This window comes from Rhinolophus sinicus, chromosome 5 (assembly GCF_057876585.1).
Source record: "Rhinolophus sinicus isolate RSI-liver-muscle chromosome 5, RSI-T2T, whole genome shotgun sequence".
NCBI lineage: Eukaryota > Metazoa > Chordata > Mammalia > Chiroptera > Rhinolophidae > Rhinolophus > Rhinolophus sinicus.
In genome coordinates this window covers 68,385,812-68,403,344 of record NC_142505.1, presented here as the reverse complement: position 1 = coordinate 68,403,344, position 17,533 = coordinate 68,385,812, and the positions used below count along the sequence as shown (strand labels likewise).

Sequence of the window (17,533 nt, the reverse complement as noted above, 5' to 3'; positions counted from 1 at the left end):
CCCAACCCCCCTTCTCCCTCTGGTAACCACTAAACCATTGTCTGTGTCTTATGAGTTTATTGTTTCAGATCTTATGTTTAGGTCTTTGATCTATTTTGAGGTAATTTTGGTACACGGTGACAGATAGCAGTCTAGTTTCATTCTTTTGCATGTGGCTTTCCTTTTCCCAGCACCATTTATTGAAGAGGCTTTCTTTTCTCCATTGTATGTTTTTGGCTCCTGTGTCGAAAATTATCTGCCCACGTATATGTGGGTTTATTTCTGGATTTTCAATTCTATTCCATTGGTCTATGTGTCTGTTTTTCTGCCAATACTGTGCTGGTTTGATTATTGTTGCTCTGTACAAGCTGAAGTCAGAGAGTGTGATACCTCCAGCCATGTTCTTTTTTCTTAAGATTGCCTTGTCTATTTGGGGTCTTTTGTGGTTCCATACAGATCTGATGATTTTTTTCTTCTATGTCTTTAAAAAACGCCATTGAGATTTTGAAGGCAATTGCATTAAATCTGTATATTGCTTTGGGTAATATGGCCATTTTAAATTACCTATGTTGATTCTTCCAATCCATGAACACCAAATGTCTTTCCATTTCTTTGTGTCTTCTTTAATTTCTTTTAAAAATGTCTTATAGTTTCCAATGTATAGGTCCTTCACTTCCTTTGTTAAGTTATTCCTAGGTATTTTATTCTTTTTGTTGCAATTGCAAAAGGAATTGTTTTCATTTCTTTTTCTGAAATTTCATTGTTATTATATAGGAAATCTATGGATTTTTGTACATTGATCTTGTATCTGGTAAATTTACTGTATTTGTTTATTGTTTCTAATAGCTTTTTGGTGTAGTTTTTAGAATTTTCTTTTTTCTTTTTTTTTTTTTAGATGAAGTTTTTTTTTTAATTCAAAGGTATATCAGTTTGGTCTCTAGTCCTTGTAAGAAACGAAACAAAAATATTTAGACAGGTTTGTGTTTGAAAAGCAACACCACTGTTGTGTACTGAAAGAAAAATAAAATTTCTTTAAATTTGATTTGGTCCCATACGTCATCTAACAATGTATTTGCTATTTGCAAATAGAAATGTCCTATACTGCTAACAGTAAAGTACTCTTGCAATTCCTTTGATAAATCCTAGTCCTCTACTTTAGTTCTATGTATTAATCTGAATAACATGCATATTTTAATCTTAAGGCAATAGTAAACTTTCCTATAGGTCTTGTGAGACTTCATCTCATTGTGGGGCAAAACCTTATTTCACAAAACGTAATAATGCTTCATTTTTTAAGGATGAAGTAAAGAGAACTTGAGTAACTAACTAGCAAAGCAGCACAGGCAATGAGATGTTGCCTGAGGTGCTCTGATTATGTTCTCTGCCTTTCCATTAGGCCAGAGTAGCTTGAGTAGAACAGAGGAACTATTATAGAGCCGGAAAATGTTCTAAACCCAATTCCGAGAGCATTTTAGTAGACTAGTATCTTTAAAGCATTTTAAGAAAAGTACTAATTGCCCAGCTACCCCTTCAAAATAGCTCCACAGAAAAGTTCTTTCTCAACTTTTTAAATTCTATACCATTACATTCTTATCTCTGGCTAACCAGGATGAAGAGCTTTAGACCAGTTTAAACAGTGCAAACTGCACTTTCGTTAATACTATTTTTCTCTCAAAGCCAGTTCATGTTAACCTTTCCAGTGTCAGGAAGCACAAATACTGTTAATCATTCTTTGCATTACCAAGGAGTTCTTTCGCCATCTTGTTCTGAAGAATGAACAAAAGCTTGAGGTGTATGTTTCAGAAGGTAAACTGCAGCATGAAGACCCCCTATGTTCACCCAGACAGTATGCACCTTTCGCCATAAGTGTCCCATTCCAGATAATGCCTTGGTAAAGCATTTCTTGTCCTGAGTAAGTAGTACAGCTCAGCCTGTACTTGGTCTACAGACACGACTCATCTCCCGTAGGCAAACTGGATAAAGGTTCCAGTTTCTCTTCTTGGAGCCCATCCTTTTTCCAAATGGCATGTCAGTTACAATAATGTCCACAGAGCCAGTTCTCAATGGCAGATTGCAGACATCCCACTGGATAGCATCTATGGGCAAGCCCCAGGACAGTTTGCCTTCTTTAATTTGGTTCTTAGTCAGTAAAGATGAGATGTTATTTGCTGCTCTATTTACAGCCAATGGATTATTATCACCAGCAATATGATAACAGTCCATTCAGTAGCCCCCTCTATTGGTATTGCTCCTGTTCCACACATGGGATCAACTATTATATCAGTAGGTTGAGGAGCACAGAGCCTGAGCATCCCATAGGCAAGCGTAGATCTAAGAATTGTAGGTCCAAAATGTGTGATATTTCTTCGGTGGAGACTCTCTTCTATCAATGCAATGCCCACCACAATTTCGTTATCATGGATATTCAAAAGCATCTCCACATCAAAGTTGGTCATGTCAGCTTTCCACTTAAAATAATCTTGTACAGCACCCCCAAAATCTCTTGCGGCCTCGTTTGAAGAAAAGCAATGTTTCTCTCCTGCCCTGTTGCATGTGACTCTAAACTTTAGCACTTCAGGATCAGTTTCTTCTCTTGAGCTTTCATCAGTCTCATCTTTGCAAGATGCCAAATCATCACCTATTAATGTTGATATCTCTTCTTTGATGGCCGGATTTTCATAATAGTCTAAGACTCCAAGGCATTGTCAGTCAACTCTTTTTTAACATCTTTCTTGTCTCTTTTGTCTCCTTGTCCATTATCAATCTTCTCCTTACTTGAATTCTCATTTATCTTTCTGCGCTTTTTTTTTTTGAAACTGGTATTAATTTTCCATACGTTTAAAGGGTCTGACCATGGAAGCTTCCCGGCCAATTCTTCAAAATCCTTTAGAACTTCTTCCTTAGTTTCTTTGAACTGGTAATCTTTAAGCTCCTGGACAACCATAAATAAATTATCAACTGATCTCAGACAATGAACCTGAGCCAGACTTTCCACTGAAATGTCAAAATATATTTTGCCCCAGTCTTTGCTGATTTTGCATGACGACCTCAATTTCTCTCTCCATCTGCAGCTGTTTGCTCAAAACCAGTAGGTACAGTGGCTCCAATAGTGACTTGGAGATTCTCAGACTCACTTCCGGGGCCACTTTCCATCACCTGTAGAGACCTCTGATTCTCATGAAGGTTCACATCCAGAAGTTGGTTAGTGGCTTCTTGAACATCAGACATGTTGGAAGTGCTTCAAGATCCTTAATATAGTCCGGCCGCAAGCATTGACCCTTCCCGCGCTGCACGCCGCCAACCGAGCGTGCCAGAATTTTCTGTATAGAGAATCATGTAATCTGCAAAAAGTGACAATTTAACTTCTTCATTCCCAATTTGGATGCCTTTTATTTCTTTCTCTTGCCTGATTGCTCTGGCAAGGACTTCCAACACTATGTTGAAAAGCAGAGGTGATAGGGGACAGCCTTGTCGTGTTCCTGAACGTAGAGCAAAGGGCTTCAGTTTTTCACCATTAATTATGAGATTAGCTGAGGGCTTGTCATATATGGCCTTTATTATGTTAAGGTATTTTCCTTCTATACCCATTTTATTAAGTGTTTTAGTCATAAATGGATGTTGTATCTTGTCAAACGCCTTTTCTGCATCTAATCGTATGATTTTTATCTTTTATTTTGTTTATGTGATGTATCACATTGATCGATTTGCGGATGTTGAAACATCTTTGTGCCCCGGGGATGAACCCCACTTGGTCGTGATGAATAATCTTTTTAATGCATTGTTGTATTCGATTTGCTAGAATTTTGTTTAGGATTTTTGAATCTGTATTCATCAGAAATATTGATCTGTAATTTTCTTTTTTTGTGTTATCTTTATCAGCTTTTGGTAAGGATATCTTATTTTTTTAACCATGCTGTACAGTATATCCTCAGATTTTTTTCTTCTTATACCCTTTAACCAATATCTCCCCTTTTCCTCCATGCTGCTTTGCCCCTGCCCCTGTTACATATAAGTGATACTATTCAGTGTTTGTCTTTGTCGGACTTATTTCACTTAGCGTAATGGCTTCCAGGTCCATCTATGTTGTCATATACACATACATGTATGGCAAAGCTTCATTCTTTTCTTATAGCTGAGTAATATTCCATTGTGTATATATAGCACATCTCCTTTATCCATTCATCAGTCAACAGACACTTAGGTTGTTTCCGTATCTTGGCTATTGTAAATAATGCTGCAATAAACATGGGGTGCAGATATCTTTTAAAATTAATGTTTTTGTTTCCTTTGGAAAAATACCTGGAAATAGAATTGCTGAGTCACATAGTAGTTCTATTTTTAATTTTTTAGGAACCTCCATACTGTTTTCTGTAGTGGCTGCACCAATTTGCAATCCCACCAACAGTACACAAGGGTTCCCTTTTTTCCACACCCTCGCCAACACTGGTTTTTGTCTGTTTGGTAATAACCGTTTTAATGGGTGTGAGGTGTTATCTTGTAGTTTTGATTTGCATTTCCCTGATGATTAGTGATGATGAGCATCTTTTAGGTACCCGTTGGGCATCTGTATTGTCCTCTTTGGGGGAAAAAATCTCATAGATACAGAGAACAAACAGATGGTGGTCAGATGGAAAAGGGTTTGGGGGGCTGGGTGGAAAAGGTAAAGGGATTAAAAAGTACAAATTGGTAGTTACAAAATAGCTGTGTGGATGTAAAGTACAGCATGGAGAATATAGTCAGTAATATTGTAATAATACGTATGGTGTCAGGTGGGTACTAGACTTACCAGGGGGATCACTTTGTAAGTTATATAAATGTCTAACCACTGTGCTGTACACCTGAAACTATTATAATATTGTATATCAACTGTAATTGAAAAAATAAAAAGCACATCTTCAGATCCTTTGTCTATTTTTAAATCAGTTTTTTTTTTTTTATGTTGAGTTGTATGACTCCTTTATATATTTTGGGTATTAACCCCTTGTCAGATGTATCATTTATGAATATTTTCTCCCATTCAGTAGGTTGTCTTTTCATTTTGTTGATGGTTTCCTTTGCTGTGTAAAAACTTTTTAGTTTGATGTAGTCGCATTTGTTTATTTTTTCTTTTGTTTCTCTTACCCAAGGAGACATATCCAAAAAATATTACTAAGAGCCCTGTCAGAGAGTTTACAGCCTGTTTTCTTCTAGGAGTTATATGGTTTTGGATCTTACATTTAAGTCTTTAATCCATTTTGAGTTTGTTTTTGTATATGGTATAAGAAAGTGGTCCAGTTTCATTCTTTTGCATCTATCTGTACAGTTTTCCCAGCACCATTTATTGAAGAGACTGTCCTTTCATCATTGTATATTCCTGCCTCCTTTGTCATAGGCCTTTGACTGCCAATGAGAGAGCTTATTTCTGGGCTCTCTATCCTGTTCCATTGATCTATGTGTCTATTTTTATTCCAGTGTATGCTGTTTTGATGACTGTAACTTTGTAATGTAGTTTGAATCCTTTTCTCTTTTAAATCTGTGCAGCATTCATAATTCTGTCATCCTTTCGTTTTTAGTATGGACCGTTTGCTCCACTGGCCTTTTCTCTTGGTCGGTCTCGACAACAGCTTGTCAAGGAAGTGACATGGTTTTATTTATCCTCTCTGGTGTCTGTTGACTCTCTGTTTCCTTAAGTTCTGTCTTCTTATTATTCTTTCGTTCCTTATATGTCCATTGTGTTGGTTCGATGTTTTTTTTTCTAGTTCTGAACTCAGATGACAGCTTTTAATTTTGGCCTTTCTTCTCTTCCTCTCTCAGCTGTTGAAGTGGCTCCTTTCTCAGCCATACCCATGGGTTGGACAAGCCGTGTTTTTGTTGCATTTTAGTTCTAAGTATTTTAAGATTTCCATTGCAATTTTTTTCTCTCTTGGCCCTTGAATTATTCAGAGGTGATGTCTAAATGAATAGAGTTTGTCTTTGATGAATTTTAACACTCTTGTCAGAGACATGAGCTGTTATTCTGTTGCTTTGTTCTTGGCTCCTGGTGAATTGAAACTTTTCAAATTACCTCTGAACTTTAGTTATTATTTTCCCATAAAGCCAATTTTGTTTACTGGTAATAAAGCTGCATTGGTTTTCTTTTGGTTAATATTTGCCATTTCTGTATTTTGCTGTTCTTTTCCTTTGAACATTTTTATATGCTTATGTTTTAGATGTGTCTCTAATAAAAAGAATTATTTAGATTTTTAGTTTTGTTATTTATCTTTTTCATTTAGCTAGACTACGTGTGTGTATACACAAACATGTACACAACTCCGAGTGTATTTCTACCACTTGCACCAATAGCCGTTAGCGTATGAACCACAAGTCTTGATGTCCATTACTCAAAACTATTTTGTTCTTTCTGGTTTAGAGCTGATACTTTAGATTTACGTCCTGTGCAAGTCAGGGGTTCCTTGGGAGCTATTTGACCTCAACAATTACTTCAACTTTTACAAATTTTCATGGACCTCAGAGAACCTTAGCTCCTGTGCAGTATCAAAACTGAGGAAAATTTTAATGTTTATTAATTTATTTAAAATAGTAATAACCCCAGTATATGTTAGTATAAGTAACATATTTTTAATGAAAAACATAACTGTATTTTCCAAAACCTTCCAACAACAAAAATGTAGAGAGGAGAGTGCTGTTTGTTACAGTGTGCAGATCTCTGACACCAGCTTCACACAAGACAGCTGGTGCTCTGCTCTGGAGTCCTGCAGGCACGGGACAAAGCCACACTTGTGAGAATGAGAGTGAGAGAGGCCAATGGCATCTTAGCATCACTGGAAAGCACCCAAACTGCTGGGTCTCTTGAAAGAGACTCAGGGCCTGCCTCCCCGTGGCCTGGATCATGGTCCCCATCATGGCCCTCCCAGTGCTTCCCCTGTAGCCCTCCCCGTGGCCCCATAACCGTCCCCATAGACCCTCATAACCCTCTCTGTGGCACCCCCATAACCCGCCCTGTCACCCCCTCATTGCCCTCCCCGTGTCCCCCCATAGCCCTCTCTGTGGCCCCAACCCTACTCCCACACAGTGCACTCTGGGACTGCTGCTATATTGTTACAGACTTTCTTTGCCCTTGTGAGCAGACCTGGTTATTGTCTTCAACTGCTCAGAGTTGGGACACGAAACACCAAGTTGGGTGCCTCTGTGTCTTCTCCCAGCTCTGGGCCTCCTTGCACCCCTGCCTGGTTGAGTTCTCCAGGCGCACTCACCTGTTCAGGCACCCTGTCCTTGTCGTGCCTGCTTCCTCTGCCCAGAGCTGCATTGCCTGGAAGATCTCCCTTGTGGAGTCTCAAGCAGAGGTCAAGCTCATCAGCTTGGCTTTCCTCTTTTAAAATTTTATCTTGTTACTTTTTTAAATTAAAGTTATTGGGGTGACATTGGTTAGTAAAATTATATAGGTTTCAAGTGTACAATTCTGTAATACATCATCTATATATCACATCGTGTGTTCATCACAAAGAGTCAGTTCTTCCATCACCATATATTTGATCCCCGTTACCCTCATCTCCCACCCCCTCTCCCTGCTTACGTTCTGGTAACCACTAAACTATTGTCTGTGTCTATGAGTTTTTGTTTCTTTCTTTGTCTTATTCCTTTGTTGCTTTCAGTTTTATATCCCACATATGAGTGAAGTCACATGGTTCTCAACTTTTTCTGTCTGACTTATTTCGCTTAGCATGATAATCTCAAGATCCATCCATGGTGTCTCAGATATTAGTATTTCATCTTTTCTTATGACAGGGTAGTATTCCATTGTGTATATATACCACATCTTTATCCAATCATCTATCGAAGGACGACTTTGGTTGTTTTCAAGTCTTGGCCACCGTAAATAAAGCTGCAATGAACATCAGAGTACATATAGCTTTATGGAAAAATGTTTTTAGATTTTTTGGGAGGTATATACCCAGGAGAGGGATGGCTAGGTCATATAGTAATTCTATTTTTAATTTTTAAAGGAACCTCCACACTGCCTCCCATAGCGGCTGCACCAGTCTGCATTTCCATCAACAGTGTATGAGGGTTCCTTTTTCTTCACAGCCTCTCCAATACTTGTTATTGTTTGTCTTATTGATTTATCTTGTTATTTTTTTTAACTGAAAGTGGGATGTGTGTCCGTTGAATACAACTTAACAGCACAGAAGCACACGGGATGTGAAAGGGCTGTGTCCTCTTTCCTACCCTCCTGAAGGTCAACACAGCCTGCCATCTGTGCACCTACAGACGTACATGTATTCATACCTTTGTGTCCACACACCATTTCGTGTTGCTCTTTTCCAAGCTAAATCAGATTGTGCGCTCTGTGTCCTACAACTTGCATCTCCACACTGGGTACCGGTGTTGGCGGATTTATGTGTCACCTTGACTGGGCCATGGGAGCCCAGACGTTTGGTCCGGCATGAACTGGGCATGTCTGTGAGTGTTTCTGGGTGAAGTTAAAACTGAATGGGTGGGCTGTGTAAAGCAGATGGCCCTCCCCAGGGTGGGCAGGCCTCATCCAACAGGTGGAGGAAAAGGGAACTGCTGCCTTGCTGTCGAGCTGGGACATCAGTCATCTTCTGTCCTTAAACTTGGACTGGAACATAGGCCCTTCTGAATCTCCACTTTGCTGAACAGACACATAGATTCGTGCCTCCTGTTGGTTCTGTCTCTCTAGAGAACCCTAATGCCAGTGTCTTCCCATGTCAGTGGGGACAACCTGCCATTATTCTTTCTGTGACAGTGCCCTGCCCCCGATAGGCATGTCCTGTGATTTATTTGATTTTCTCCCTCGCGATTGAGTTTGTTGGCAATTTTTTGCTACCATTTGCCACCTTCAGTGTCCTTGTATCTGTATTTGTTGCACACGTGTTAGAATTCCTGCACCTGGGGCAGCATTTCCAAGGTTTGTTTTTGGTGGTGTTTGTTGGGCAGCCATTATGAATTTTTTTTTTTAAATTTATTGAGGTGACAATTGTTAGTAAAATTACATAGATTTCAGGTGTACAATTCTGTATTACATCATCTATAAATCCCATTGTGTGTTCACCACCCACAGTCAGTTCTCCTTCCATCACCATATATTTGATTCCCCTTAGCATTATGAATTTTAATGTAGCCAAATTAGTTTTTTTCTTTTGAAGTTTGACTGCTATTTTGTGTCTTGTTTAAGGAATCCTGGATGTTAACTAAGCTTACTATGATGATTATTTTGCAATATATACGTATATCGAATGATTATGTCATACTCCTAAAACTAACACAGTGCTATATGTCAGTATCTCAATACAAAAGAAATCCTTGCATATAAATATTCGCAGTTTTCTTCTAAACATTGTTCAAAATTTTTAGTTAGGTTTTTAATTCATCTTAGCTCAATTTTTTTTATTGAAATAAGATTCATATAACATAAAATTAACCATTTTAAAATACACAGTTTAGTGGCAATTCACAATGTTGTGCCATCATTATCTTTAGTAGTTTCAAAACATTTTGATCACCTCAAAAGGAAACCCTACATTCATGACACAGTCTCTCTCATTTCCCCTCCCCCCAGGCCTTGACAACCACTAGTCCATTTCCTGTCTCTGTGGATGTTTCATATAAATGGAATCACAAACTATGTGGCTGTGTGTCTGGCTTCTTACATTGAGCATTGGGTTTTCAAGATTCATCCATATTGCAGCGTGTGTCAGTGCTTTATTCCTTTTTATGGCTGAATAATATTCCATCGTGTGGATATTTATTTTTTCATTCATCTGTTGGTGAACGTTTGGGTTGTTTCCACTTTTTTGGCTCTGGTGAATAGTGCTGCTGTAAACATTCATGTACAAGTTTTTTTGTTGCTGAAATATGTTTGACATGTAATGTTGTGTAAATTTAAGGTATACAACATGTTAATTTGATACATACATATATTGTAATATGATTGCCATTGTAGTGATAATTAACACTTCTATCACGTCACATAATTATCCTTCCTTTTTAATGGTTGTACAAGTCCTTGTGTGGACCTGTTTCAGTTCTCTTGCTTATACACCCAGGAGTGGAATTGATGGGTCATATGATAATTCTGTGTTTAATGAGCTTGAATTTTGTGAGTGGCATTGTACTAGTTTCCTATGGCTGCTGTAATCAAGTACCACAAATTGGGTGGATGAAGACAGCAGAAATTTATTCTCCCACAGAAGTCTGAAATGAAGGTGTTGCAGGGCTAAACTCCTTCCAGAGGCTCCAGAGGAGGGCGCTTTCTGTCTCTTGCAGCTCCTGGTGCCCCAGGAGTCCCTAGGCTTGTGGCCGTGTGACCCCAATCTCTGCCTCTGTCATCATGTGGCTTCTCTCCCTGTGTCTGTGCGTGTCTATCTCAGTCTAGATTTCCCCTTATAAGGATGCCAGTGGTTGCACTGGGGCCCATCCTAAATGACCTCATCTTAACCTGATTGCACCTGCGAAGGCGCTACCCCCAAATAAGGTCCCTTCACAGATTTTGGGGGTTAGGACTTTGACATGTCTTTTTCTGGGGACACCATCCCGTGCCATATGCAAAGTAGTGATCTGTCTATTATTTCAGAGGACAGCATGTGGTCCTGAGCATTCTCCCACTTGAGTGTCGGACAGTGTGAGCCCGTTTCCAGGCTCTCTGTTCTGCTTCCTGGTAAGCTCTTAGCACATTGAGAGTCAGTGATTAGGCAGTCGGGTCTCTTTCTTGCTTGGACAGCAATCTGTTCTGGGGACCCTCCTGCACGTGCTGGCCCTGGAATATCCAGCAGTGGCCAGGTGGAGGCCCTGGAGCCTCATGGTGTGACTTTGTCCAGAGCATCTCCCAACACAGCCCTGGGACAAGAAAACGGGGTAGGAGATGGCAGGAGTTGATGCCCAGAATGTGACACCCAGGAGGAATGAGTTGAGGTCGTGTAGCTGTTCACAGACACCTATAAGGTGGGGGTGGAGCTGAAGTGACCACGTCACTTTGCAGCAAAGTTGCGGCCCTGAAAAGGGATGGTAAGATGGCCAAAGTAAGTCACCTGGTTAATTGTGCCCCTTAATTCCTACTCTAGGAGTTTGTGCAGCCCAGCCCAATTCTCAGCATTTCTAGGGAGGGGAGGCAGCTCCGTGCCCCATAGTGGCTCCCAGGCCCCGTGAGCTCTAATTTTAAACCATGACAAGGAGGGGGAGGGAGGGCTCACGGCAGAGCTGCTGGCACTGGTGCAAGGGCGCTCAGACGTTCATTTCTTTAGGACATGTCAACAAGATTTTCCACAAGCCTTTTCAAAGGTTTGGCAAAAAAAAGTTGTTGTTTCTTTTTTGGCTTAAAATAAGTTTTTTAAGGTGCATTCTGTGGCATTTGTTTTAGTGAAGGCAGGATAGGTTATCAAAATCCTTGTGTTTAAGTTGTTTAAATTCTTAGAGCAGTGTTGCTTCTTAAAACAATCTATCAAATTCGGGGTCATTTTTGAATTTTCACTGGAATTAATCATTACAACTGAATCCGTCTAGAACACTGAGAAAACCTCAAGGACTAATGAGAGTATTTCTAGAATTTAACAAATAGCACTGTAGTCCACCCTCCCCACACACCAAAAACAAAACAAAACAAAACATAAACAGAGGAGCATCACCCATGATTGAAATAAGTTGAATGATAGTTACTACTCTGAATAATAGTAACAGAATTTCAAGCATTTTGCATTTATTTTAATGTTCCGATTCAGCATATTTTAAGGTTCTGTTTTGGCTGATGCACTATTTTGATGGAGCATGATTTACCCAGGAGTCAGACTTTGTTGCCTGTGCCCATTGCCTTGTGGAATCCATTGTCTGATGAGAAGAGAAATATGCTGTCAATCATATTGGGCTTCTCTTGAATGCAATGCAATGAGTGGTTTTCTCATGCGTATACTGGTGCACTTAATGGTGCCCACATTTCACTAAGATTGTCCATTTTTCTTCATTCTTTTTCTCTCTGTTCTTTGGGTTGCATAATCTCTATCAATTGATCCTTAAGTTACCGAGTCTTCCTTCCATCAGTTGACATCTACTGTGGAGTCCCCTTGGGAAATGTTTCATTTCGTATTCCCACCTCTTTATTCTCTATTTGATGGGACGTGATCACTATACCTCCTTCACTTCTTCCTGGGTGATGCCTTACATTCACTGGACAGTTATAGTAGCCGCTGTGAACTTATGTCCCCTAAGTCTGACATCTGGGCCCTTTTGCAGGCAGCTTGTGTTCCCTGCTTTTTTTTCCTATGTTTGGGTCACTTGCCTTTTTTTTTTTTTTTTGCATGTCTCATGACGTTTTAAAATTGAAAACTGGCTATTTTAGGCACCATATTGTAGCAACTGTAGATACTGTTCCCCTCCTCCCTCCCTGGGCTTGGTTTTGCAGCTGTCTGCCTACGAATGCGCTTGGTGACGTGGACATGGCTAGACTGTGGCAATGTGTCTCTCTCCCCTGCAGTGTGGGTCCTTGGCGTCACTCCTCAGAGGGCACAGTGGAGCATGGGCAAGGTCACTGAGATGCGGGGATGGCAGGGGGCTTCTCTGAACATCTGTTTCCCTTTCCCATCCTTCCGTTAAGCTGTCTGTCACACCCAGCTGCTGGGCAGGCCAGTCTGCTGTTTACAAGAATTCCCAGGGCATAAATGCGACACAGTCTGAGGCTTGTTCCCAGCACAGGAGGTTAGCTGTCACTCTCCCTGGCTCTCATTTGTCAACTGTGGTTTAGCTGTTACGCTGAAAACTAAGAGGAGTAGCCTGAGGACTGAACCTTCTGCTGTTTCAAATAAGGGCAGTTCCTTTGGGGAGCTGTTTGCAGCCCTGACTGAGCTGCCTTTCCCCAGGTGGCACCCTGTTCTGTGAGTGAGCTGGGGTGGGAGGCAGTCAACCCCGGTGTCCTCAGCCTGCCACGGGGTAGGCATGGGCAGAGGAAGACCACCCCCAAGCCCTGTGCCACAGTCGCCAGGAGTCTAGCCTCTTGGACTTGGAGCTGAGAAATGATGGTGGCCTGCCCCTTGGTGAGATTCCACACTCCTTGACTGGGATGGGGGAGGAAGCCCCATCTTCTTGGCCATGCCCACCCTGAACAAGGGGAGCTGTCTAGCTGGGCGGGTGCTGGGTGGCTGAAGCTCCTTGGACTCACTATTCTCACCAAGTTTTAGTAAATTTTCTTGAATCAATGTCTCTTCATTTGCTGAAGACACTGATGACAATTTCTGGTGATTATAAATGTTGTTGTTTTTTAATTAGTTCTCACCTGTTCTGCTACAAGTAGGTCTGCACAGCAGGCCTGATGCTGCCTTTTGGAAGTGGAAACTTTGTTTCTAAATTAAGGTGACGCCCATGATTCTCAGACTTGGATGGGGTTGGTCATCTGGGAGGAGCCTTAAAAACCCTGCTCCTGGGTTTGTTTGGGTTGTTCTGCATTGATGTGAATGACGTAGTTGAGAAGTGAGGAAAGATAGGGAAACCACTCTTTCTGAAGCCCCACGGTGCTGTGTAGTGGGTTCTGGAGAAACACCAGCCTTGTCCCAACGATGGAGCAACATTCAACATAGCTGGATGCCAGCACCCCTCCCAGCATCGTTTATAAAAATAAGTGATGATTAAAAGCCTTTCAAAGTGTACAGGGAGAATTCTTCTAATGACATAAGGGCCAGGGTGACTGATGTTGTAAAGCAAAATAGCTACTTAATTCAAATGTTCAACATTTACAATATTCCAGTATATGATAGCATTTTATCAGGATGTTAACAGAATCAAAACTGAAATACTGATTTAATTTTCAAATGGCTCTAAGGGATGGCTGTGGATGTGCCGGTAACAGGATCAGTTCGTGTATCTTTGTTCCTTTTTCTTTTCTTTTTTTTTTTCCACAAGTATATCCTCAGTAAAGTTTTCTGTTACAATTGCATGCCCCTTAAAGTTTTAGAATAGGTGGGTGAGCTGGGTCCCAGGTATCTCCCAGCAGCCACAGCCAGTTCTCTGGTTCTCGGCGGATACCAGCAGGGTGCCCAACAATTCAACTCAGTTCTTACACTGTCTCCCTGGACACAGCATCAGACCCCACGGGTTAAGGGCGCACTCCCAGAAGCCTGTCCCCACTTCAGATACCTATACTTCTGATGGACTGACTGCAAATCAGCATCCTACAACCCCCACTTCAGGTTCCATCGTTTGCTAGAACAGCTCACAGAACTCAGGGACACACGTTTACTGGATGTCATGTAATAAAGGACTTGATATAGGATGCAGGAGAAGAGCCAGAAGAAAAGGTACGTGGGGCAAGTCTGGAAGGGTCCCCATTACAGACGTTTCAGTGCCCGTGGAGTTGCAATGCATCACCCTCCTGGTATGTAGATGCATTCACCGGCCCAGAAGCCCCCGGGTCCCCACTATTGGGATTTTATGGAAGTGTCCTCAGGTAGACATGATCATATTAACTCCATTCTCGGCCCCCTCCCCTCTTGGGAGGTGGGGGTGAGGCTGAAGCTTCCAGGCTGCTGACCAAGCTGGTCTTCCTATGACCAGTGCTCATCCAGAGGCCCACCCAGTGTCCTTAGAATAAAAAATGCTGCTTTCACTCAGGAAATTCCAAGAGATTTAGGAACTCGGTGTCAGATGCTCTAAACACCCAGGGATTGGGAGCTTTCTGCCAGGAACTAGGGGCCGAGATCAGACACATCGTTCTTTTCATGACACAGACCCAGAGCTGCGTCCGTGGCCCAGCTGCCCCTTGCCGGACCCTGAGCCTAGCTGGGCCCTGCTTCTGTCCGACTCAGTTTTCTGTAAGATTCGGCTGAGTTAAGGTGGTTTAATCTTTTGAAGCCCTTTTCCTTAAGAGATGCTTCCTGACGAGGATGTAAAACTTACACTGTCGGGCCTGCGGGGGTGGCCCTGCCAGCACCTGCTTCAGAACCTGATCAGCTCGGCCTGTGACAGCACCACAGGCTGAGAGGCTCGTACACAGCAACGTTTGCTTCTCACAGCCCTGGGGGGTGAAGTCCCAAGGCGCTGGCAGATCTGTGTCCAGTGAGGACCCCATCATCTCTCTGTGTCCTCACGTGGTAGAAGGGGTGACGGACTTCTGTGGGGTCTCATTTATAAGGGCACAAATCCCATTCATGGGGCTCCACCTTTGTGACCTAATCACCTCCTAAGTGCCCACTTCCTAATACCATCCCAATGGGGGTTAAGATTCAGCACGTGAATTTGTGAAGACACAGCCTATAGCTGGGTTAGCTCCCAGTGTTGTGCTGTGTGGGCCCTAAATGACCCATCAACATTTAGTCTAACAAAAGCCCCATCCTCAGCCCATTAGGTCTGCACCCAGAATCCTTCTAGAATAAACGTTCTCTGAGTCTGGTTCATGCCTGAGTTGCCAATGAAGAAAGGCACAAAATTGCTCACCCCAAACTTACAGACACACACACCTGATTTTGAATGGGAGGGAGCATGGCTGACTCCCTGCGGGAGGGATGGCCTTGGGGGTGTGACTGAAGGCAGGTCCCCCTCCCCGCTCCCAGGCTCACAGTCCCCTAGGTTGTTTTGGGAGCAGGCAGAGGCTGAGAGTTTGATTTCTGTGTTGATTTTTGGCTCAGGTAAGATTTTGAAATTAAGCCAATACTTATCCTGCACACTGTGACATGCTAGAGATAAACCTGTAAGATGACATTCAGAAGCTGTCAGGATGGTTTCGTCAGGATGATTTTAAAAGGCCGAAGCCTCAGCTAAGTCAGTATACAGCCGGAGTTACTAGGGGAGTTCACAGCCTGCACCTGACAAGCAGAGGCAAAAGCCAGGCAGCACTGGGGTCCCTAGCCCCTCAAGTGTCTGTCCGAATCTGTCCCTGTGTTTTCTTTCATATAAAAGCCTCTTAGAAATCTGACCACAGAATAACCTCTGCAAAGATAATGTTATTTTTCTTCTAAAGCTCAGCCGGAAGTACCCAGATGCATACCTAAGTGTGTGAACATTGTGGCCCCCGTTTTGTCCAATGGGCAGGGAGCTGTCACTGTCACAAACACCTGTAACACAATTCTAACAGTGACAGCGTGAGCCCGTTTTTCATATGCCAATTCCCTCTGTACAATTCACTTTGAAAAAGTAGCATTTTCTTTCGATTTCTCATTTCTGGCATTGATTGGTCTAAATTTGTAATGAATGATTTTTTAAAGAGGCATGAAAAGATGAAAACGAAGGGACTCTACCCTTTGAAATGGAAACAGAAAGAACAACCCAGTTTCGAACTATCTTTTATTGTTGGTGTTGTTTTTCTTGTTGTTTATTTTTTAAAATTAGTTTCAGGTGTACAAAACCATGCAATAGTTAGACATGTCACCCCTCACAAAGTGATAATCCCCCTCCCCCTATCTATTACCCCTCTGACATCCTATATATCTATTACAATTCCATTGACTCTATTCCCTATGCTGCACTCCACATCCCGTGACTATATATATATTAAATTATATTTGACATTCAATATTATTCAGCTTCAGCTTCAGGTGTACAGTGCAGTGGTCAGGCATCTACACCGTCCATGACGTGGTCTCCCTAATAAGACACGTGCCCATCTGACACTCTACAAAACCTTTACAACATTGTTGATTATAGTCCCCACACTGGCTTTCATGTCCCCGAGCCAATGCTGTAGTTACCAGTTTATGCTGTCTCATCCCTTCCCTTCTTCCTCATCCCCATCCCCCTTGAATGAGAGGATTTGAATCAGAGACCACTTGCTCCATATCGTGTTTTATTGTTGAATGAACTTTATGAAGCAGCGTGATGTGTGTGACCTAAAGAGAGGAATGGACCAGCTGGGAGAAAGAGGACAGGATCTTAGCTTTATGGTGCAATTTAACACATTAATAGCTGGGAATAATTGAAAAACTGAATTAGCTTGTTTCCAATATATACGGGAAACGATTTCCTTTAGTTACTGTGGTACCCAGGTGGTGCCCATGGTGTCTGTTGTCAATACTTTACTGTGGTAGGAGTCAACTGTATTTACCCCAAATAGATTTTATTTTGCTCCTGAAACATTCCTGGAGAAAGTTTACTTTGAAGGAGGTATTTGTGTTCAGACCAGTGGCACTTTACAGAAGCCTTATTTAAATCCACATGGTCTCACCCCCAGAATGGATGACCTCCGTCTCTTTGGTGGTCTTGGTGGACTGTCCACTCTGCTTCACCCTTAGGTCACCTTTGTGGGGGGTCACCAGTGAGAGGTGGGCAGGCAACCCCGGGTTTTCCCCACTGGGTTTTCCTGGAATTTATTTCTGTCTTTCACTTCTTTTCTGACAAAGAAATATGTGCTTGGTGTTCAAAATTCGAATGATAATACGAGGTTGTCAAGTTAAAACATCCCCCACTTCTAACAATAACCACAGTTAGCAAGCAGTTCACCAAGAGTTTCCTGAATGTTTTTCTCAGTCCCCTGTGCCTTCTGACCTTGGAACATGGGCAGTGGTGGGCTGCAAACTCCCTCAGGCCCTTGGTAGGCATCTATCCCCCAGTGATATGTGAGAGTTCTCCACTAAGAGCCGGTCTG

General features: G+C 42.0%; 1 protein-coding gene and 1 pseudogene across 3 annotated transcripts in view; one reads left to right on the top strand and one right to left on the bottom strand.

Moving 5' to 3' along the window:
- The window catches only part of IBA57 (iron-sulfur cluster assembly factor IBA57), a 53,957-nt gene that overhangs the window by 24,111 nt on the left and 12,313 nt on the right, over window positions 1–17,533 (top strand). The gene's annotated exons all lie outside the window — the stretch shown is intronic.
- Window positions 1,589–3,258, bottom strand: LOC109446427 (tRNA (guanine(6)-N(2))-methyltransferase THUMP3 pseudogene; annotated as a pseudogene).